Below are 23,948 nucleotides of genomic sequence, written 5' to 3' on the forward strand. Positions count from 1 at the left end.
GGTTCTGTGGCGCCTTTCTCCAGCAGGGCTTTGATTTCCTGCGCAAAGAGCGTATCCGGACTTTTCAAAGAGAGATTCCCTGGTGGATTGTCATGAGGCCATTCTGGAAAGGAAGACAGTAGCCGTTGGTTATGATCTCCAGAACCCACACATATGAAGTAATGGCACGCCATTCTACAAGATGCTGCGCCAGCCTTCCCCCAACCGGCGAACCATGGGACATGGCCTCATGGCTGAGCTGAAGCGGCTACGGCATTGCCCGAGGGCAAAGAGGCAACTGCCTGAGTGGCCTTGGCACATTGATTACCTTGTTTTCCACCTCTGGTACTCCTACGGTGGCCCCTTTGACTTGCAGCTCCTCTCGATCTACCCAAGGATGAGTAATATCGAAAGGAACCTCCCCTCCTTTACTGTCCCCTAGCACGAAAAGGCAGAGGTTGGCGAACTGTAGCGCTCAACGACTTCGTTACAGCTTTGGAGGTCAGCAACCTCTCAAGGCTCTCATCAGCCTTGCTGCCAAAAAGATGTTCACCATCAAAGGGCATGTTGAGAAGCCGGGCTTGTACATCAGGAGCAAACCCCGACTTCCGCAACCACGCAAATCTGCACATTACGGTGCTCGCGGCCATGGACCGGCTGACGCAATCTGCCATGTCCAGACCCAACTGAACGGACTCACACATGGCATCCTTGCCATCCTGAACTAGAGCAAGAAAGCCATCCCGTTCCTTCCCTTCGGGAATACGTTCAGTCGCCAAAGAAAAAATTCCACAGAGTATGAGTGAAACGTGCTAAGGCACACACGGAGTTGGCTGCCTGTAAAGCCATACCCCCTGAAGAAAACACTTTCTTCGCCTAGCCATCAAAATGCTTGTCGTCCCTATCAGGAGGGATGGTATGGTACAACGCCTGTTTTGCCGGCGCCGTAGCCGCCTGCACCACTAAACTCTCCGGAGTGAGGTGCGTAGTCAAGTACGTCGCTACTGGCTGGACAGTATTTTTTCGGCAAAGACTTGCTCACTGCCGGGAGAACGTCCAGAGCAGCCCAAGCCGCTGCCACCCTTCTTTGCAAGGCCATATGGAATGGCAGTACCATGTCAGTTGGGGGACCTTGGTCAAGGATATCCGTCAGGTCATCCTGCAGAAAATCCACCCCAAGTATTCCGTCACCCTTGACATAAGGCGTCGGTATGAGGACTCGGCGTGCGTGCCAGGCTCAGGCCTACCGAACTCAACCTCCGGAGAGGTGTACAGACCACTGGCGTCGTGCAAAGACTGACGCAGGTCTTCCAGCTGGCTATTACCAGACATGAGTTCATCAGGAACCATACCTTCATCAGACCCTTCATCCACCTCCGAGATGTAATCCAGAGGCTTGAATAAATCCCTGGATGAGGGCACAGAAAAAGGCTCAAATACAGGCCTTACTGACTTCTGCAGGGCCTTTCTCAGAGTTTCCACCGGTCTCCGGGGCACCTCTGACAAAGCCTCCTCAAAAGGCGTCGAGAGCGTCGACAGAATCGGCGTCGAGCGAGGCGCCGAAGGCATCGACACAGACCTCGAGCGTGTCCTTCCGATAGCCTGGCCGCCGATGGCGTCCAACGGCTTCCTCGGAGGCGGAGCCTCGAGAGTCCTTCAACGGCCTCGGCACCAATGTCTTCTTCGAAGACCTCACAGGCTCTGATGGTCTCGAGGGCGTCGAGGACCAGGACCTGGAGTGGGCATGGCCAGAGCGATCCACCTTGTCCGACCGGGACCTCGAAGGTGCCCGGTGATCTCGACGACCGCTCGAGCCTGAAGGCGTGCGAACAGCGTCTCTAGCACGTTCCCTGCCGGTGTCGTTCGACGGTGTGGACGGAACGAGCCCTGCGACTGAAAAATCGCCATCATCTCCTTACGAAATGAATCCCATTCCGCAGGAGTGGAATGCTTGTTGGGACAAGCAACCCACCGACGGGCGGAGTCCTCGGACGAGGAAGGCGACCGGTGACGGCGCTTCCTTGAGGGCCTCGAAGAGGCAGAGGAAAGGCGGGACCCAGACCCCCTGGACTTACGCCGACGATGCGGAGAGTCACCCCTCGAATAGTCAGTCGAAAGCCCAGTGGATGTCGACTTCCGGGGCTTGGCCACCTTACCGACAGAAAGCTTCTTCTTACGCTCCCGCAAGGCCTTCGATGTTAACGACTGGCACTCGTCACAATCGTCCGTGGCGTGGTCATCACCGAGGCACCAAAGGCAGGCATTGTGCGGGTCCGTCAGCGACATCTTGGAACCGCAGTCCCGACACTTCTTGAAACCCGGCCGCGACATCTTGGAACCGCAGTCCCGACACTTCTTGAAACCCGGCCGCGGGGGAGAAGAAGACAAAGACATCATGGAAATCTTCACAAATGAACAGGTTCAAAGAACCGAAAGAATAGAACCGAGGCGCGCCGGGATCTCCGAAGCGAACACGTTCACGGAAAAAACAGAACTGAGGGTACGGGCGTCGTGCGTCCTACTTATAACATCCGGTGATGTTGGCTCGACGGAGGTCCTCGAGGACAGCGTATCGACGTTGACGATGCCGCAAAATTTTCCGAAGCAGCACAGCTGTGGTGATTACCTGTCATAGATATGGAATACGTCGGAGGACCCAATCCCCTCAAACAGATCCTTTCATTTGGACAAACATCCTGATGAAGAGGACCTGAGTTGATATTAGTTTAGGTAGAAATAACCCTCTAGAGACAAGGAGAGGTAGGTTCTTTTATGTGTTTCTTAAATAAAAATCCTCTTGAAATATGCCACCCCTTTGTACGATTCCTTACTCCACCACACCATAGTAGGTACTTCCAAACTGCCATGTTTAAACAACTGTTTCTTATCTGTGCAAGATGAGACCTTAGGGTGCATGTCCTTGCAATGAAGACTCTTCACCTAGTGTGTAGCTATACACGCCTCCACATCTTACCCTTATCCTTGCACCTGCCACCAGCTGGCTGCCCTTTCTTATTTATTGTTTTTATTTATTTACTGTTTATCCTATGTACTGCACTTCCCCTTCCCCCTCGCGCTTTTCCCCTCCCCTTGCGCGATCTCAATCACACCTGGCCTAGTAAGATCGCTGTCTTTGTCTTCCCTCTGTTCCCCTCCCTTGCCTTGACGCGCCTTGAAACACTTGTGTATAGGCACGTTATAAATGCCATATCATATCTCTCGCTTCTGACGTGTTTCCCTTTTGGCATACGTAAGTTTGTTTTAAACTCCTGATTTCTTAGGAAAAGCGACTTTAGCAGACAAAAGTCATCATACCGAAAACATGCTCGCCTGTCTCAGACCGTGTGCAAACCTTTAATGAGTATATTCTGCTCCCGTAAATGTATCACTTCATGCTGTCCCGCCTGCGAACACAGTCTTTACATGTGTGAATGCAGCTGCTACCAAACACTTTCACAGTGAGACTTTGTTGCCTGCTTGTATCATGGTTTCAGTATGATTCCTTGCTCTGTCTGGACCTCCCCTTCCATTCAAACGCATGCGTTACTTTGGCTATAAGAGTTGGTTTGTTCTGTTGCTTGCTAATGCATCATTCACCAATCCACCGGAATAGTCCATGGTAATTTTACGATGACATGTTTGGAACGTGCAACATCTCATTCCCGCTGCTGCCCAGGAGAGATTTCTTCGGAGAGGAGAGCCGAGCGAAAATCATGGGTTGGTGAACACAGGCAATTACATCAGCGTATTGTCATGTCTTGTATAGTATTGTTTGAAACAGGTTGGGGTAAATTTGTATCTCTGATTAAAGCAATCTGAAATCGGATACAGGGTGGAGGGTACCCTGCCTATAGAACCGTTTATTTGAATAATGAAAAGAGTTAAAGTAGCACATCCATGCTCCATACTGACTTAAGAGGACATGAGACTGCTGCGCCAGTCAGAGTAGTCTAGTACGTATAAGGGACTAGGATGCATGTGTTCTGTGAAAGTATGAAGTAAATATTTTGGATGCAAGCCCCATGGTTGTCCTGTCTGAGCCTGTACCTCGATAAAATGTGCAATTCAGTGGCAACCCTGCTCTATATTTCACACTCTCCTCTCTCCTAGAACAGGAGGTTATTTCTACCGATTATGTGTCTTGTCTTTGACTCTCACCGAACCAAGTCTCTGAAACCAGCTGAAATACCGCTTGTTAGGGAGAATTCTCATAAATGGCTAATTTCCCTTAACTAATCAGTCCCTCAGCAGCTTTGCTAGATTTCTAGGATTTATTTTTTCCCACCTGGTAAGAATATGAGCCTTTTTTCACACTCTTACATGTGTTTTGCTGTGTTTGTTTCCACGTTTTGTGTGATCTGGAGCACTGGAGCCTCGCCTACTCCATGGCCTCACATTTTCATGTGTGTTACACAGCACCTTCAGTGCAGTGACACAGGGTTGTCTTTGAGACTTCCCACTGACTCAATTTTCTGAGGCTGACTACTGTCCCTCAGAAAAGGTAAAATTGCCATTAACTTTACTTTAGTCACTTTAAACCACAGACCCAGTACACCCCATCTTACATGGAGCATTGGAAAGGGTTAACTCTTATCCCTTTTTGTCTGTGCCTCTTGGAGCATTGTTTCGCTTCCTTAACATTAAGACTTGGCTGGTGGCAGTGGTAACTACCCTAACTTTTCTACCGCGATTATCTTATATAAACGTGGTAATGTTTTAAGCTATTATATTAGCCTCAAACATAAACCCGCTTGACCAAATACATTTTATTTTGGCTCCAGTGGCGTTTATTCGCCACTTTTTTGTTAAAGTCTTTCTCGTGTTTTTCTCTGTGCGCCAAACCGGGGATGATTCCTTTGTTCGCTGTCTTTTCGCGGGCTTCTGCACAGAAGCCCTCCTTAAGGCACCTGAAAGTCTAGCTAGGCAGGATGTGAGGGAGGGATCTTCGGACCCCTGCCATGGGTTCCCTTGGTAACCCAAGACGCACTCCTGTATGATTGGCTAAGGGGACTGTCCTTGCCAGGACAGCCACCCTGCTGTGTGATTGACAGACAGGCTGTATGAATGGGGGAAAACTGCATAGAAAGCAGGTCTCTGGAACTGGAAAGGCAGAGTCGCCACTGGAACGAAAGAACCAACGAGGAACTGGCAGAAGAGGACCCCTACAACGACTGAACCGCCCGGTGAAGCCCTGCTGTTAGGGAGAATTCTCTTATAAGGCTAATTTCCCAAATCTAGTGAGTCCCCCAGCAGCTTTGAAAACCTTGATTCAGTGTTTGCCTGAATCATAGTAATTGCTGTCCTTTGTGTAACTATCTTGTAGTGCTCACTTACTCTTGAGATAAGTCTGGCTGCTCTGCTACTGCTACCATTTTAACAGTGTAGTACATGCTTGTACCAAAGGTGAATTTGTACTGTCATTTGTAGTCTTAATTGTGTGTGGTGTTCCCAAAGGGTACTGCATATAATTCTGCCTAAGACCGCTTTGAGTGTAGCGTAACAGGGGATATAGGCGATGAACCAGCAGTCATGTGAATCTGACCGACACCTGTGGGTGTCACTGAAATTTCTGGATGGGAAGAAACGGTGGTCAGTTGGCGATAGCTGAGCCTCTGGATAAATGTGGCAGAGTGGTCAGCTATGAACCGTAACAACTCCTCTAGCCTTAGTACCCGAGAGCTTCGATGCAGATGAAGTTAGGAACAGACTTGGTTCAGGTCAGTCTAGATAAATGCCACTTTATCCTAAAGGATGTCCAGCACACTTCATGTGTACTAACTACTCGCCCAAAGCATGAAAGTACCTGGGTAAATTACACAAATATACAGTGAGTCACCTAGACTTCTTCCCACTTCTATAAGGCAACAAACCTGCATAAGGCGTTAGAAAAGAAAGGTGCACATGTACATCAACGGCAATGGGACAGCTATCTACATTAGCATACCAAAGCTACTAAGAGACAGACTGAGTACAAGACCTGAGCACTGAGACACCCAAGAAAAACTCTAGGAGCAAGTTAAATCCCTGAAAACCGAGTACGCCAGCCTGCAGGTACCGGCCCACAAAGTCTGCTACAAACACTTACATCTCGTAATTCAAGGGGAGCGCCTGCCAAAGGAAAGCCAAGAAAATATTCTGGACACTTACAACCCTGCCATTTTAAATAATGCACCCAACCATCAACCAGCTAACCCAGACTCTACCCAACCTATCATCAGTCCACCTGTTAGGCAGAATCCTGTGCAGTACCCTTAGGGACCACTACACAAGATTAAGACTACAAGTGGTAGTACAATTTCACCTTTGGTACAAAGCCTGCACTACACAGAAAAAGTGGTAGCAGTGGCTGAGCAGCCAGACTTATCTCAAGAGCAAATGAGCAGTAGTAGAGATTACACAAAGGACTAAAATTACTGTGGCTCAAGCAAACACTGACTCAAGGTTTCTGGTTAAAAAGTAAAAGTACATTTATTTTTAGACTATCTTTCACAAAACACTTCACTTCTATTAAATTAGACCCACACTTCAAATACACTACACACAACCAATTCCCCTTGTGCAGAACAATTCAAGGTAAGTACTTTTATATTTGACAGACCGGTGTTGTGAAACAAAGCCGCTACCGGGGGTTATTACGCGATCACTTTTTGACAGTAATGACAGTTCGGTCTTACGAAAGAAAGGTGTACCCGCGAGAAGAATTGTTACCGTAGTCAAACACACTTAGCACATGAATTAACACAAGAGAGTTGGGGATAAAAATCATAGGCAATACTTTTGTCAAGGCAGATGGAATCAAGACACACTTTCTAAAATATAGATAAAAGTCAATAGGCCTTCACCAGTGTCAAATGGGACAGGGCCCTGTTGTCGAGGATTACAAGGTTACAACAGTTCACGATTCGAGGTTGCCAGGAGTACTTCGATATTGTCGAAAGGGAAGCAAAAGTTATAAGTGCGAAGGAAGACAAGGGCAAGCCTTGGGTGAGGAGAAAGGGTTCACCCCAATTCCTCGAAGCTGGACACAGTACCTTATTCGTATGAAGAAAAGCTGGTGCCACGGCAGTTGTTCCTGAAAATTCCTGCAGACTCACGGTTCCTGGAGCTTCAGTCGTGGGGACAAGAAGGACGACGTCTGGAGCGATCTGCACTACCCAGGGATGAAGCCAGCAGCAGAAAAGCAACAGTGAATAAAAGGTGCGCTCCTTTAAAACAGGAGAGGCTCTTTAGGTGGCTATCCGGACCACTACAGCTGTGTGCAGCGATTTCGATCAAGAAGAGGATCCTCTGGCTGTGGAAGGTGAGCTGGTTGATCCTACCAGGCTCAAGGGAAGAAGACTCTGGACTGGATCTTCTCTTGTCGTTGAAGAGTAGATAGCTCAGGACTGCAGCAGGGCTTCACCGGGACTCGGGAGTTGCAGCAGCTGTCTTCTCCGCTTCTCTTCGGTTCCTTGTAGTTCCAGTGGCGACTCTGACTTCCAGCCTAAGAGTACTGCCTTTTATGACAAAATCCCCCATTCACACAGCCTGGCTGTCAATCACTCAGCAGGGGGGTTTGTCCGGCGCGGACAACCACCTCAGCCAATCGACACAAAGTGCGACTTGGGTCTCCAAGGAGACCCTGTGCAGGGGGTGACTAAAGCCCTCCCTCACATTCAGCCCATCTAGACACCCAGACACCAAAGGAGGGCTTCTGGACAGAAGCCCGCCAAAGGTCGCCAAACAAAGGAGGCAACCCTGGTTTGCCTCGCAAAGTAAAACACAAGAAGGACTTTAACAAAAAGAAATGGCGATAAAACCCAACCAGAGCCTAAATAAAAAGTATTTGGTTAAGCGGGTTTAAGTTTTAGGCTAATATAATAGCCTAAAACATTACCACGTTTTTATAGTGTAATCGCGGTAGAAAAGTTTGGGTAGATACAACTGCCACCAGCCAAGTCTTAGTGTTAAGAGAGCAAAATAAAGCTCAGAGAGGCACAGACAAAAAGGAGTAGGAACTAACCCTTTCCAATACTCCATGTAAGATGGAGTGTACTGGGTCTGTAGTTTAAAAGTGACTATATAAAGTTAATGGCAACTTTAGCCTTTTCTGGCAGACAGTAGTCAGCCCCAGAAAAATGGAGTCAGTGGGAAGTCTCAAAGACAACTCTGTGTCACTGCACGGAAGGTGCTGTGTAACACACACAAAAAGTGGGGCTCATGGAGTGGTGTAGCTCCAGAGCCCAAGATCACACAAACAGTAGAAATACACATGGCAAAACACATGCAAGAGTGGGAAAAAGGCTCACACTCTTACCAGGTGTAAAATAATAAACCCCTGAAATCCAGCAAAGCTGCTGAGGGACTCACTAGGTGAGGGAAATTAGCCAAAAATGAGAATTCAACCTAACACCACCCAATACACTCTATGGTCAGCCCTTTTACCCCCGAAACTTGAGCTCAGATCTCCAAACCCTTTTCACTCTCGTCAGCCACGTATGAAAGTATCACAAATTTGATAGCAAATACCAGTACTGGTTCATACCGGTATCCAGTCATTCCATCGAATTCAAAGCATTGAATGCCAAAAGAATTGAAAAAGTGTCGAAAAAAAGCATAAAATGAATTTTTTTCAAAAGGTAAAGGTTTTATTTTAATTATAATGTGGTTTAAGGGGTAAAAAAAACAGGGGTGGGGGACCCACCCATAAAAAAAAAATGGAAAGAAAATGCATTTGATGCTTTTTTTTCGATGCTTTCTTTTAGGTGATTAGGCATTCAATGCTTTTGCATTCGATGCAATCACTATAAACTGTTCATACCTGCTTAGACAGCTTTCTGAAGGAGGCAATGCTTTAGTTATTGTATTGTATATGTCCCCTAGAGCGCTGATGTTTAATATTATTCAAAGATTCCGAAAGATACAAGAAGATCCTATCAAGTTTCAAGAGGAGCTTCAGGTTATAAGGAGAAATTACCTTATTGTAATGTTCTTTCTATGGATTCTTCACCGCAGATGCCTCATCTTGATAGATTTCCCTCCAAAACTCTGCTGCTCGGAAACATTTTCCACAGGTGGGGTAGTGGACCTCGACTCGGCTGTCTATTATCGATCCTTCTTGCATGGTGGTCGATTGTCGGCTACGTCACTATGCCCCATGTCCTCCCTAATTTTCCCGACTTAAACGCTGCATAGGAAAACGGAAGGAGGCTAACCAGCCTTAAATTTGACAACTATGGTATAGAAACCAAAAGGTTAAAAACATTCCAATTAGAAAAACATCTGTTTGTTTTTTTTTTTACTTGAACAACTAAGATGAGCCCCCCAAAGCCATTGCACTACATGGAATCAGAAGAGAAAGGCCACAACACTTTCTGAGCGGGGACGACTGGGTGGGGTGATGAGGAATCTGCGGGAGAAGAATCCATAGAAAGAACATTACGGTAAAGTAACTTCTCACTCAATGGATTGCTTTTCTCCTGCAGATTCCTCATCTTGATAGATCCCCAAGCAGAAAAGCAAAGGAGGAGGGCAGAAAAGATCACACAAACAGGTTTTGCAGTACCGCTCTGCCAAAACGTGCATCTGCCCCACATGCAACGTCTAGAGCATAATGCTTTGTGAAAGTATGTAAAGAGTGGCAGCACAGCAAATGTCCCGAACAGGGAGCCCCCTCTGAAGGGCAGTGGAAGCAGAGAATCCCCTGGTGCATTGGGCCCGATACCCGGTGGGACTTCTTTTCCCGCCGACTGATGGCACTCAGCGATGCATAACATGATCCAGCATGAGATGGTCTGTTTGGGAATTGCAAGACCTTTGCGTGAAAGAGAATGCGTGACAAACAACTGGTCAGTCTTCCTGAACTCCGATGTGTGTGCAACATACAAGCTGAGGGCTCTCTTAGGATCGAGACTGTGAAACCGTTCTTCTTCCTTAAAAGGGTGGGGAGGAGGGAAGAACATTGTCAAGTCAATAGACTGCGAAAGATGAAATTCCGAAACAACCTTCGGAAGAAACCCAAAAGAAACCTCGCTGAAGAAACGCAAAAAAGGAGACTTGCAGCATAAGGCCTGCAGCTCGCTAACTCTCCTGGCTGATGTGCTGGCAAACAAGTATTCATAGCCATCATCCGAAAAGAACCAGGTTAAGGTGCCAATCCAGAACAACAAAGGGAGTTGGTAGGTTTTTGTTGAGCAGGCCTTTCAAGTAGTGGGCCATGACCGGTATGGTAAGAAAGGAACCTTGATCTGGGAACCTTTTAAAAACAGAAAGGGCTGCCAAATACCTGATAACTGTTGCAACCTGAAGGCCTGAAGAGGCCAGTGACAGCAGGAATTCCAGCACCGTTGTGGGAGGGCAAGAGATAGGGTAAACCTTGCGCTCCCTTCACCACGCCTCAAATCTCTCGGAAGGGTCCCATTCACCATACCTCATTCGCTCAAGAGCCACGGATGTAGGTTTAGGGAATCCGGGGTTGGTTGTAGTATCTGATCCTCCGACGTGGTGATGAGATTCGGCTGCCGAGCGAACCGGTGAGGCGGACTGATACAGATCCAAGAGGTCAGAGTACCACGTCCTCCTCGTCCAATCCGGGGCGATCAAGATCATGGTAGCCCGAAACCTCTTGAACCTCCTGAGAATCCACGGAATGACAGGGATCGGAGGGAACGCGTAATGGAGAGGGAAGGTCAAATCCACCAAAAACGCTTCCCCTAGCACAGCGTTACCTGGGAATTCCATCGAGCAAAACTGTTTGCACTGCCTGCTGACTTCCGTGGCAAACAGATCCACCGCTGGGGTATCCCAAAGAGTGAAGACCTCCCCCAGGACTTCCTGGCACACTTCCCACTCGTGTGAGACCGTGCTCTGCCTGCTCAGAGAATCTGCCAAACTGTTCTCTGTCCCCTCGAGATGAAATGCTGAGACCGAGTTTTGATTCTTTAGCAACCAGAACCATAGTTGCATCGCTTCTGTGCAGAGGGGACGGGAATGCACTCAACCTTGCTTGTTTAAGTAGTGCATGGCCACCATTTTGTCCGTCGAATCAGGACATGCTTACCCCTTGAACGATGGAGAGAAAGCCTTCAGGGCTAGCATGATGGCTCGCAACTCCAGCCTGTTGATATACAACCTGGCTTCCGACATAGTCCAGCTGCCACTCCCCTATAAGTCCACGCAGTGAGCACCCCAACCCTTCAGGAACTCACCCATGACCACTCGGGCCCGAGGCCAGAGGGTTCTCCCGCCAGCAGATTTGTGCGCGTGTCCCACCAACTGAGTCCGCAAACTACTTGGCTGGACAACTTGAGAGGATCCGAGAGAGCGCCCAGAAACTGAGACCACTGGTCCCGTATGAGCCACTGAAGGGATCTCATGCGCAGTCTGGCCTCTGGCACCAGAAAAATGCAGGCGGACATGAGGCCCAAAAGTCAGAGAAAGGCAGTCGCTGGGTCCTCCCATGGGAGATACCTTAAACTACAGGCCTATAACAAACACTGTATTCATACTGAAGATTTTGGACAGGGTAGCATACAGGCAAGTGGCCCAACATCTCAATTTTCCTGTCCTGAACTGCCGACAATCAGGATTCAGAGCCGGCCACAGTACAGAGACGGCATTACTGGAACTTAAATCCAGGCTCCTAGCAGGCATGGATAAGAGACTTTCCTGCATGCTCATGCTCCTCGATCTCTCAGCCGCTTTTGACCTGGTAGACCATCCTTTGATGGTCTCCAGGCTCAAAGAAGTGGCAAATTTCACTGCAGCTGCGTCTCGTTGGGTTGCATACTTTCTCAATAAAAGAGAAAGTAGAGTATGCTCTGAGGCAGTCGCTGTTCCGATTGAATTTGGCATCCCACAGGGGGAGTCTCTCTCCAAATGCTTATAAAACATTTTCATGGCCCTGTTCTTTGCATTGCATTGTTGGGAGCAGGAAGAGATTTGTTTCACCAATTCCGCCAACGACACGCAGTGCATCATCCCGTTGTTGGGCTCCCACAACCAAGACGAAGCTAATATGAATAAATCGTATGCCAGCATCGAAAACTGAATGGTTTTGAATGGCTTCGCTCTTAATAGGTCTAAGACCGAACTGAACTCCCGATTATCTGCACGCAGCCCACCCTATCTAAGCTGGACTCGGCCTATGAGGGTTTCCAATTAGGCGATGTGAAGATTACCCCACTCAAGAAAGTTACATCTTTGGGGGTTACTTTTGACCAGCATCTCTCCATGAAGACCCACGTGGGGAGTTTGGTCTCAGCAGCGGCGTACTACCTCAAACTATTTGCCCACCTGTGCCCCCTCATAACCCATGCCAATGCCGAGACTCTAGACAGAACCATTGTGGGCTCCAAATTAGATTACTGCGGTAGCCTACTTACAGGTAGTAGCAAATCTGAAAACAACATACTCCAAGTGATACAAAATGGGTCAGTGAGGGTTGTAATTGGCCTTTCAAGATGCGATCATGTGTCTGAGGCTAGAAGAGCCTTGTATTGGCTGCCAGTGGAGGCACAAATTCATTTCCGCCTCCTTATGATCACATTCCAGTGCATATTGGGCAGCATGCCAAGCTATCTTAAGGAATTTATTGTGAATAAGGCCGCTAGTAGAGCCCTTATATCTAATAACTTCAAGTTACTAGTGATTCCAAGATGTAGATCCAAGAAGACGGAAAGGGGGGCTTTTTCAGTGGCCGTCCCAATGACGTGGAATGATAGCCCGCTTGATCTTAGGCTTCAGACCAAGCGTGAGCCATTTAAGAAAAAATTGAAAACGTGTCTGTTTGCCTCCATTTTCCCCCTGGTTTATCTCGCTGATTCTACCCCCCCACCCCCCCGGGAGACTCTGTCCCTTAGCGTTGATGTCCCTTTGGTTTTATTGCTGTTAGCGCCCTTATGCCCCAGGTCAATTGTTGCCCTATATAAATTAATTAAAGTAAAGGTGGCGTGGTTCTGGAATAACTGCACCATCAGTTGTATGTTGTCAGCTCTCTCCTCGGGAGGTTAGGCCTTGCCTGCCCAAGTGTTTAGGACTGCCCGAGGAAATGGAGCCTTTGGACCGTTGTCATGTGGGACTTCTTTAAGTTCAGGTAGAAGCCCAGCCTGTGCAGTAGCCGACAGGTGTCCTCTAGATGAGTCAAAACCTGCTCTGCTGACTTCCCCCATATTAGCCAGTCATCCAGGCATGAGAATACATGGACTCTGGATCTCCTGAGGTGAGCCGCGAATACCGCCATGAGCTTGGTGAAGACACTTGGAGCGCAGGTCAACAAAAAGGGCAGCACTTTGAACTGATAGTGCTTGCCCCCAATGAGGAACCACAGGAACGTCCTGTGCTTCGGATGATTGGGCACATGGAAGTAGGCAGCTTTGAAAACTGGTCATTGAATGGGTAGGCTATACCACGCGTGGCAGAGTTAATCTATCTTGGTTATAAGATCTACGCCAGCCTGAGAAATCAAGAGCATGATATCCTTACCAAGGCTTATGAAATGATCCCTCACATGAAAAAAAATCAAAACTGAATACTGCAAATTCTCTATCCTGCCAATGGTCAAATACTATGTAGCCAAATTAATATCGGTTATCCTATATGGCCTAGAAGCTAAACCCTCAAATTGGAATACAAACTGGGCCAGAATAGAAGGTAGAATCTGGAAGGACTCCCCTAACCTTCCAATGAGCACATCAGGCTGGAACCTGCGGTTTGAATTGGGCCTCATCTCTTTAGAATGTCGCGCAGAATGGAAACTAGTCGCACTATATAGAGAGATTATGTCCCCCATGTTGGGCTCACTGTATGAAGATGTTAGAGGCCACCTGAAAGAGTCAAAGTATAGGATATTGAGAGGGCAGGATCTAAAAGTAAAAAAACATGTTAGATAGAGCAGATGTTGATCTTGAAACTCTGATTACCAACCCTCTTAATGTATTAAAACTGGATTAAAACTATTTCTTTGGTGAGAAACTCCAAGCTTCGTAATGAGTTCTTGACCGCGGAAAAAAATGTAGGCCATCTTCCGCTTTATCTAGTAAAATACCCTGACCCCAGAATAAGATCCAACATTTTGCAGGTGAGATTGAAATTGGTCCCCACAGGGGAGGTATTGGTAATAAGAAATCAAGAAGAATCTGCAATCAAACTATGCAAAATATGTTCCAACTCAAGACTCCAGTCACTCGGTCACATCCTTATGGAGTGTGAAGGGACTTGGTCCCTGAGGTTAGCGAAATTAAGAAGATTCACGCATAAGGAGGAGGGTTTAATTTCAGAACATTTTTGGGAAAGAATGATTGCAGGCCACGAAATTCAGCTCAACGCAACAGTTGTCGATATACTGGAAAAATTGAATCTGTTAACTTAGCTCTGATGAGAATGCTCTGGTTAGGGCAAGTGGGGAAGAGGGGCAATTGTCATTTATATTAAGGAAAAATGCGGTTACCAGTCAAATGGTCGAAAACATTTGGTCGACAGACAATTTGGTCGACACCATTTGGTCGAATGCCAAATGGTCGAATTTTTTTTTTTTTACCCATTTTTTGGTTTTTTTTGGGGGGGTCCCCCCCCCAACCCCCTTTTTTTTCTTTTTTCTTTTTTTTCCCCACACGAAAACCCACAAAACACATATATATATATAAAAAAAAAAAATTCGACCAATTGGCATTCGACCAAATTGCGTCGACCAAATTGCAGTCGACCAAATTGCAGTCGACCAGTTGACTGGACACCGAAAAATGCATCACGCGAATAGCGCTGATGCGCATTGAGAAAATGGGAAGGACAAATGTATTTTTATGCTGATCAGAAAGCAACCTTAGAATAGAGGAAATGATGAATTTGTCGCAAGGAGGGCTTTAAGTGGGGAGAATGAACCTATTTTAATGAAGTTACTGTTTCTTAATGGTTATTCATTTCTTTTTATTCATTTTCTCTTGTATTGGTTTATTTTCTCAATTTCTGTGAATGTTTAATCTGCATTATGATAAATAATTGTAAAGGTTCTAATGAAAAGTTAATTCTTTTTCTTGAACCAAATACAATTAAAAAAAATTAAAACATTTTAAAAAAAGGATATAGGCATCCTGCATGCCTATGGACACCAGCCAGTCCTGAAGCTCGAGAGCATGGAGAATTTCTCTCAAAGTCACCATCCTGAGTTTCGTCTTTTCTCAGGAACTTGTTTAGAGCACCAAGGTCCTGAATGGCACGGAGACCTCCTCCTTTTTGGTACCAGGAAATACTGCGAATACCAGCCCGACCCTCTGATCGGGAGGTACCTCTTACACGTCACCCTTCGACAACAGGGCTCTCAGTTCTTCCTGGAGCTCCTGTCCCGGTTGGTTCGTTGAAGACAGGGGTCTGTCTGGAAGTTCTCAAAAAGGGGAGACAATAACCCCACCAAATTAACTGCAGGGCACAGGCATCAGAGGTTATCTCCTGCCACTAGGACCAATGCCCTGCCAAACGTCCACCAACTGGTATGTCGTGGGAAGGGGACAATCAAAGCTGCATCGAAGGTGCCGTCGCCTCCACTGCTGTCTGCTGGCCCTTAGAAGCTCATCTGCCCCTTTTGGGACATGGGAAACACCTCTGCTCCTGCCTGGCTTGTGGGGGCTGCGCTTTCCTGCCTTAAGATACACAGCGCCTATAGCCTCTGCCTCTGGAGGTAAAGCTGAAAGGAGGCTTAGACGGCTGCGCAGCCAGACGCAGCGCCTTCGCAGAAATTTTAGACTCCTTGAATTTCTCCAAAGAGTCATCTGCCTTCTGTCCGAAAAGCATCTCCCCCTCAAAAGGCATGTCAAGATGGGGGTTTTGTACACTGGGGGAGAAGCCTGAGGTTTTCAAACAGGCCTGCCTTCTCATAACTATTGCCGACCCCATGGAGCAGCCAACACAGTCAGCAATATCCAGGAAGTTTGCAAAGACTTCTTGGCAGTTTCTATCCCATCCTCCAACAGCTGTATAAATCCGTCCCGCATATGACCTTCCGGGACCTATTCTGCTGCATGCTCTACTGCCTTCCACAAATAGTGAGAAAACTTTGCGAACCCGTAAGCTACGTTTGTGGCCTTAAGAGCCATGCTGCCGGAGGTAAACACCTTTTTGGTTAAAGCGTCAATCCTTTTCCCTTGCCTGTCTGTAGGGAGATTCGATGTGGATGCCACAGGCCTGGAGGATATAGTGGCAGCCTGAACCGCCAGCCCTTCCGGGGAAGGGTTTGTTGAAAGGAAGGAGGGATCCCCTCTTGTCGGCCTGTACTTCCCTGTGAGTTCCCCATTGGTAATCGCGGGGGCAAAGTGCATGGTGTCCGCCAGATGGAATCCAAAGGGTCAGCTATGGCCTGAATGAAGGGCATGTTGTGTTCAACAGCTCGGCCCTCATCCAGGATGTCCGTCAGGTCATACCCTTCGTGGGGAATGGCGGACGACTTGAGGCCGAGTGGGTCAACCACTTTCTCTACCAATCCTGAATTTGACTTGAGAGTGAGTGTAGGGTTTTTTCTGTTGCATCTCAAGGTCTGGAGATGTGTCTAACCCACAGGCATCTTGGTCCTCAAAATAGTTGCTGCTGCCAGATCCCACAAAGATGGTGTCAACGTCTTCACATTCTTCGGCTTGATCTGCGCCAAAAATAGACCTCAATGAATAGAAAAACACTGTCTGCAATAGCGGTTGAAAAGCGCTTACGTCGGACATCGACGTCAAAGACTTCTCTTTCGACTCCACAGGTCTGGATGCCGCGGGCTTAGCTTGCAGTGAAGCCCTAGAGGCGGAAGGGTTATATATCGGCGCCGGTAGCTCCGACAGGCGATGGGCGCCATGCGAAAAGCTTTTAGATGGCGATTTCCTGGCCATGTAAGGCCACAGAGCTTGAAAGCCCAGTTGGCGCGAAAGGGGTCTACTTTTTGGCGAGTGTGGGGTTGGGGGTAACAAGCACCGCTTTTGCTGCCGAGGCTTGCTGGTCGGGGGTGAGAGCCGCGCAGGCAGCCGCCTGTTGACGAAACATGTCAAGCATTTCTTTTTTAACCAAATCCCACTCTTCCCAAGTGGTCGGTTCCTAAGAGGGCTTACCTTTCTCCGAGGAAGAATCCGATTCCCCCCCATTGGTGGCATTGCTTCTTCCGTCAGGAAGAGGTTGAGGAATGGCTTCTGGAGTAGGACCTCTTTTTCGTTCTCTTGCGATGCCGGCTCTCGTCGGGGTGAGTGGGCTCCTCATTCTCGGCCTCAGATGACCGGATGAGAGACCGCGACGGAGACTTCGGTGATGGTCAGCCCAGGTCCAGCTTATCGGCTCTGTCTCGCAGGGACTTGGGATGCATTTTGGCACATGACGCGCAGGCCGCTGTATCGTGAGTGGAACACTTACACCAACATTTTGGCCTCGCAATCTGAGCACCGCTTGAAACCCGAGATCCGATGCGAAGACATCGTCGAGGTAATCAAAAACATTTTCTGAAAAAATTAAAGTGAAACTCGAGCAAGTTCCCGATGCAGCATGTTAGTATACAGAAAAAAGGAACTGAGGCATGGGGCATAGTGACATGGTATATGTAGGACGCCCGACGTCACTTCCGGAGCTGACAAACGTATAATGCGCAAGATGGATCGATGCTCTACGGCTGAGTCGAAGTCCACTACGCCCTGTGAGGACTTCATGGTGGCAACAATTAAGACAGACACAAGTAATCACAGTTCAAGGGTGTTTATTGAACAATTAATGTTGCATGCAGGTTGGAGAAACGCTTACGCTAAACCTATATATAAGATGGGAGCAAGCGTCGACCATCAAATGAAAAATAAGGCAATCCTAGTGCTGTTGTGTCCAAAAAAAGGGGCCTATACTAAGAAACCTATTGCCAAACCTCACAACTAATACACAAAGGGGTGTGGGATAGTTCTCAAGAAAAGAAAGAAGTGTTCTCAAATAATATGTCAGGATGCGGTAGCCTTGATCTCATTTCCCCATGTTTAGTACACAGAGTAAGATGGGAGCTTGGATCATAGTACAGTCTCAGGCTTCTGCAGCACGAGACAACAGTTCTAATGGCAGCTCTCAGTATACTCTCTCAAGCTTTCAGCTATCAGGGCCGTCGATGGCCAAGTCTCGTTTCACTTGAAAGTCTCATGCCGTCGAGAACCGGACGTGTTCAACTATCAAAACTAAAGTTTGTTTCCACTGTTTGCTGGGTGATGGGATCACTTCAGGGTCCCCCTCTTCTGGGCGCTGACCCTTCCTGTATCGTATTCCACCAATCTTAATGTCTTTTTAAACAGTTCTGAACATATTGTTTCTTGGATCTTTAGACTTTCCCCCTCTTGGGATTTGCTTCCCTTTCTTTTACCTAGTTTGCAGATCAAAGTCTTTCGATTGTACTGGGATTTTACTAGACCTCCTGTTTGAACACTTTGACCTCTTTTGGCGACTCTCCTACGACCTTCTGGTACCTGTAGTTTCGCTCAGATGGGGATTGACCAGAGTCTCTTGAATTAGCACCCATGTGGTGCCGGTTTTCCCTCTGTGCTTCTCATTCAATACAGTCTGGTTCTTATTGATTCTCCCCTCAGCTCAACGGCTGTGAAAAACCGCTTGGCTTTTGGCTCTCCTGAAGCCAAGGCGGGTACCACAGGTGCAGGAATTCCATCGGTCCTGCTTATTAGCGTAAGCTTGCCCCATGTACAGTTGACATCTGTTGCAAGACACTTGTGCTATTGTTCGTGGTCTTTGGCTCTCTTCCACGAAGGTGCCGCGGACTGGGATGAAAAGGGCAAGGTCACGTCTCTCCTCGCTACCCTCTCGTTTCCTGCCATCTTGCTCCTTCTCTTGAACTGGCGCACCCGATTAGCCATCTTGTTGTGCTGTCTGCCATGCTCGTCAGTGCTCCAGATAGGATTTTGAGGTGTGAGTATTTTACGCATGATTTTTGAAATTAGAGAGTAAATGCAATTTTAAGACAGTAAAAATGAGTTTTCTCCTCTGCAAGAGAGTAAAACGTATCCAACATATACACCCAATGCATACGTAAAGTCAGACCCGTAGACAAAAAGAGTTGTAGATCAAAGTTGTCTGGCTTGCCTTTAACCATTTTATTACACTTGTGGAAAATATTCTGCCATAAAATAACTTGCCAGTACATGCTACACACGCAGCTTCATTTTCAAAATTCTGGGCCTAGAAACTCTGTTAAGAACTATAGAATGAGACTAATGCATTTCCTGCAGTTAGAGCGTGAGTAAGCAAGTGTTACAGTACAGAACTTGCTTACATAGTTTGAAAGAAGTGAAAGCAGTCAACAAAACAGTGCCAGGCTGAAATTTAGGAACTATATAACTTCAAAATCAATGTCTATAACATGTTCTGTGTGTTGTTCTCATTGGAAAGATTACATGTGGTCTCCTTTCCTATTATTTAAAACAGACTTCACAAATTCTGAAAATAACATGCAACGCTTCACAAATAAAAGTGTTACCCTTACGTAGAGCCAAGGTAATCTGTTTTGATCACCAAGTATTCCACACATTACTCACTAGCCAGAATCAACTTTTACTGGTTTACATGGTAGCTCGGAGCAAGGTAAACTGAGCCACCCATTACACAATCACACACTAAAACATGAAAAAACAGCCAAGCTGATTATAGGTGTGTGTGATTGCCACCTAGAGAATGGAGGTAAACGGATCAGTCTACATTTCAAAAGACAATCTTATATATTGTTGCAAACATCTGCATCCACTAACACTCCTGGCTACACAGTACATGACTGCCCTGTTTTGGGGTGAAGTTTAGTCTCTGGCAAATAAAGTCTCCACTTTCACTCCTCCAACCATGCTTAAGAGGATTGAATATGCAAAACTCCAGGCTTGCTGTGTCCTTGCTAATACACACACACCCATGAAATGTTTATAATGCTTTTGAAAGCATCACGGCAGAAACAAAGTACCACGGTGAAGAAAACCTACAAGAATTCAGTTAATTTTAGTTTTCTTTTGTCTAGGTGTGTATGGCTGTGAAAGCCTGGCTGGACGTCTTTTCTTCCTGGCATGTCATAGTTTTATTGCAGTAGTTGGGTCAAAGTCCCTAAAGGATGGTCCTAACAACTGTACCGTGTATGTGTAATCATTCAGAAGCACTCCAATTTTTGCAGTTGAAATTAGGGTGAGATTACAATATTTGCCCAGGATCACGCACTTACGCTAAACAGCGAAGCAGGGATTTTAACCCACACTTTGAATCTGGGCATGGCCACTTTCTTCCACGCTTTACTTAGAACAAATATTTAAGTTTTGGGTGTCAAGACCTACACACAACGAAATCGTGCTCTAGCTGCTAACTCGAGTGATAATAATAGCGCAAGTTCAGTTCAACGTTATTAGCAGTCGCCATGCTCGACCTGCTCCTTTACTTAGAAACAAGTGACCTTTAAAATAAAATATGTGACAAAGAGTGCATTTGAAATGCAAGTCATGACATCAAACAGCTCACATCATGATATCACATGAGTGTGCCAATGGCGCTATATAATGTAAGCAAAAACAAAGAGGTGATGGCTGGAAGGCTTAGAATTGATATTAAACCACTGGCATTGCTCTGGGCAACCCTCCTGACCATCGTTTTTCACCTGCCAAGTCATTATAGAACGGGGAAAAACCATATGCAAGAACGGAGACACGGGCCATGAGCAGGGGGTGGGGGGAAAAGGAGGGAGACACGGGCCATGAACGGGGGGTGGGGGGGAAAGAATGGAGACACGGGGCATGAGCGGGTGGTGGGGGGGTAAGAAGGGAGATAGAAAAAAGGGGAGGCCTGATTATTGTCTATGGCCCTTCAGGCAGTTCTGCAATATAATAACGAGATAAGGCCAACTAGACCAGAGATGACAAATAACTATTGTTTAAATCCAAATAGTTTTTTGTTTATTATCCAAATACACATCATGAAAAAATCGGCTCCACAAACCAAATGCAATACATCTCTCCAAAAACCATTCATTCATAACTCATCCATACAATAATCATATTTGCAAAAATTGAGTAAAACAAGGTGATACTTGGTATATACCACAAATAGTAAATCAGACAATTATAAGTTCAACACTCAATTATTTTACAATGTGCCCCTCTGTTGGTGTTCAGGGTTTTTTTTTTAAAACTGTTGTCAACATGTTTCGGTTAAGTTTTCACACGAGGATGAGACAGTCCCCTCGTGTATTGACTTAGTGTTTAACCTTCTTCAGGACAGGAGAGCAATCGCCAACTTGGCGTTGCCTCTTGGTAAAAAACCAAAGGTGAGTGGTGTGTGGCAGGGGAGCCTTAAATCTAAAAGTAAAAAAGAATAAAAATTGTCATCTCTGTGTTTACTCAACAAACTATTTACTTAGTATCTACATATAGTTTGCTTAGTTAACTATATATCACCTGTTAACCTCATCTGAAACTTTCAGGGGCTGGCGAACCGGTGTGATGGAGTCGATCCCGTAGTGAATGCTTCCAACAATGGCGCTTCACGTAATGGATGCCCTATAGTAAAAAGGACATGTGCGTTTTAAAATTCAGAAATGAGAACCTACTCAAGTCATTCACAAATAATGGGTTGGTACTCACTGTTATTCTCAAAAGGAAAATATTTTCTTTTTTCTAATTTCCAGTTCGAAAATAGTGCCAATTAATTCATTAAAGCAACTGCGTCTTTAAAACGCCTGCGAAGGAGAAAACAAAGCATATGAAACATGCATTAACTGCTATGTTTCAAAGAGGCAGCAATCTGTCATTGTTGGATAAACTCCAGCACAATCACGCTTTAAAACCGGGAACACTTACTTGAGACAGCCGTATGTTTAATCGCTGTTACGGCTCACTGGCAAGAAGTGTAGCAAAATTTACGGCCGTGAACCGAAGGGCTGCCTATGTAAACAACAGACACAGAGCGACATGATTAGTGTCTGCTCATTCAACTTGGTGCACTTCAGCGCTGCTGTTTATGAAAATCATTCTTCTCTTACCTTGTTAAAGGCGAGAGATGGGATCCAAGACCCTGCTGCGCAGTCAATAGTCTGCGCTCCTATCGTCTGCCAGAGTTAAGAAGGGAGACACGGGCCATGAGCGGGGGGGTGGGGGGGGGGAAGAAGGGAGACACAGGGCATGAGCGGGGGGTGGAGGGTAAGAAGGGAGACACGGGGCATGAGTGGGGGGGTAAGAAGGGAGACACGGGGCATGAGCGGGGGGTGGGGGGAACAGAGGAGAGACACGGAGCATGAGCGGGGGGTGGGGGGAAAGAAGGGAGACACGGGGCATGAGCGGGGGGTGGGGGAGAAATAAGGGAGACACGGGGCATGAGCGGGGGTGGGGGGAACAGGGGAGAGACAGGGAGCATGAGCGGGGGTGGGGGAGAAAGAAGGGAGACACGGGGCATGAGCGGGGGATGGGGGGAAGAAGGGAGACACGGAGCATGAGCGGGGGGTGGGGGAGAAAGAAGGGAGACACGGGGCATGAGCGGGGGCTGGGGGGAAGAAGGGAGACACGGGGCATGAGCGGGGGTGGGGGTAAGAAGGTGGGCCTTTTAAAGACAGTTTAACTTCCTTTAACATTCGGGATGCTTACCTTGCTGATGTCACCGCGTTTGCAGCCTCCACTCTCAGCTCACTCTGCACATAAAAAAATGCAGCAGGACACGTGTGTATCTGGAAATGTCTTCCAGGAGGGGGTGGTTTGAGTCCTGGATTAGGATACATTCTTCTGAGAGAGACTGTCAAGAGAAGTGTCTGCCTGCCTCAAGGCAGGAGCTTGCACTACAGTGCCATCTAGTGCAGAAAGTTTTTTTTTTTTATTAATAAATACAGCGTACATGGTACGCAGTAGAAAAATAAAGAATCCGTATTTCCTTTCATTATGTGCGTAAAATGGGACGTTACGCACCTTAACTGTAGGGCTGATGCTCGTACTGTGCTCTCTGGCTCCACCTTGTATCCCTGTGGGGAAGAGAAAGGGCCGTCAGGTGTCGGCGATTCTGATCCATTGCCTGAACCTTGTATTGGGACAGGTCAGGTAAACGGCTCTGGTCTTGTTCGTGGTTCTTTGTGTTGTGCGAAAGGTTTCGTGTTGGAAAGGGGGCGGGGGGCAGTGGTCTAGAATGGTCCATGAGAGAGGAGGGGGAAAAGACATCAAAGTAAGGGGAATACCGCGTCTCATCCCTCAGTGTCCCACCCTCGAGGATTCGCCCATCAAGGTGATCCTCCCTCACTTGTCCACCCCCAGGAACTGGATCCAATAGCGATGGCCGTGTCTTGGCCTCCTGGATGATAGATCCCCGGGGACTAGCTAGGGAGACAACTTCAGGTTTCTTACAGCCCCCTGTAGAAAAAGTTTCCGAGCAGCAGACCTGTGGAGGGATATCTATCAAGATGAGGAATCTGCGGGAGAAAAGCAATCCATTGAGTAGGCTGTTATCACCCACTGTGTTTTGATTTGAATCAAATGTTGCGTGCAGTGCTGCCCACAGATACATTCAGTGTGTTGAAAGTAGAACCTTCCACTGGCAGGAACTTTAAAACAAACTATCACTGAAATGTACCCTCGAAAGACTGATTAGTCTAAAATTAATGCATGCAAGCAAGCCAAGGTGAAAATCCTCCGGAACATCTCAAACGTTTGAAACAATGTTTGGAACAATACGCTGACATTGATGACGCAGCCCTTATAGCACCTCAAGCTGTGGTGGCTCAGTTTGTTATGGGCTTACAATCCAAGTTATCAGAGGGATTTAAGGCAGTGCGAATACGGTTGGAAGGAAAAGGTTTGGTAGAGGTTTTACTAGCTGCACAGCACTTCCATGAAAAGGTAGAAACAGAAAGAAACTACTGAAGCCAAACATACGGCCTGTAGATACAGAGTTTACAACCTTCCCAGGCAAAGGGAGGGTTTTGCCCCACGCCAGGAGGGAGAGGACGGGGAACAGAGGAGCACCCTAATCGTATGAACCAAGGCAAACTGATG

At 47.1% G+C, this 23,948-nt stretch overlaps 1 protein-coding gene across 7 annotated transcripts in view; it reads right to left on the reverse strand.

Moving 5' to 3' along the window:
* OSBPL9 (oxysterol binding protein like 9) overlaps nt 1-23,948 on the reverse strand; it is a 1,764,730-nt gene that overhangs the window by 192,543 nt on the left and 1,548,239 nt on the right. The gene's annotated exons all lie outside the window — the stretch shown is intronic.

The sequence above is a fragment of the Ambystoma mexicanum genome, chromosome 1q (assembly GCF_040938575.1).
Source record: "Ambystoma mexicanum isolate Mex_15411 chromosome 1q, UKY_AmexF1_1, whole genome shotgun sequence".
NCBI lineage: Eukaryota > Metazoa > Chordata > Amphibia > Caudata > Ambystomatidae > Ambystoma > Ambystoma mexicanum.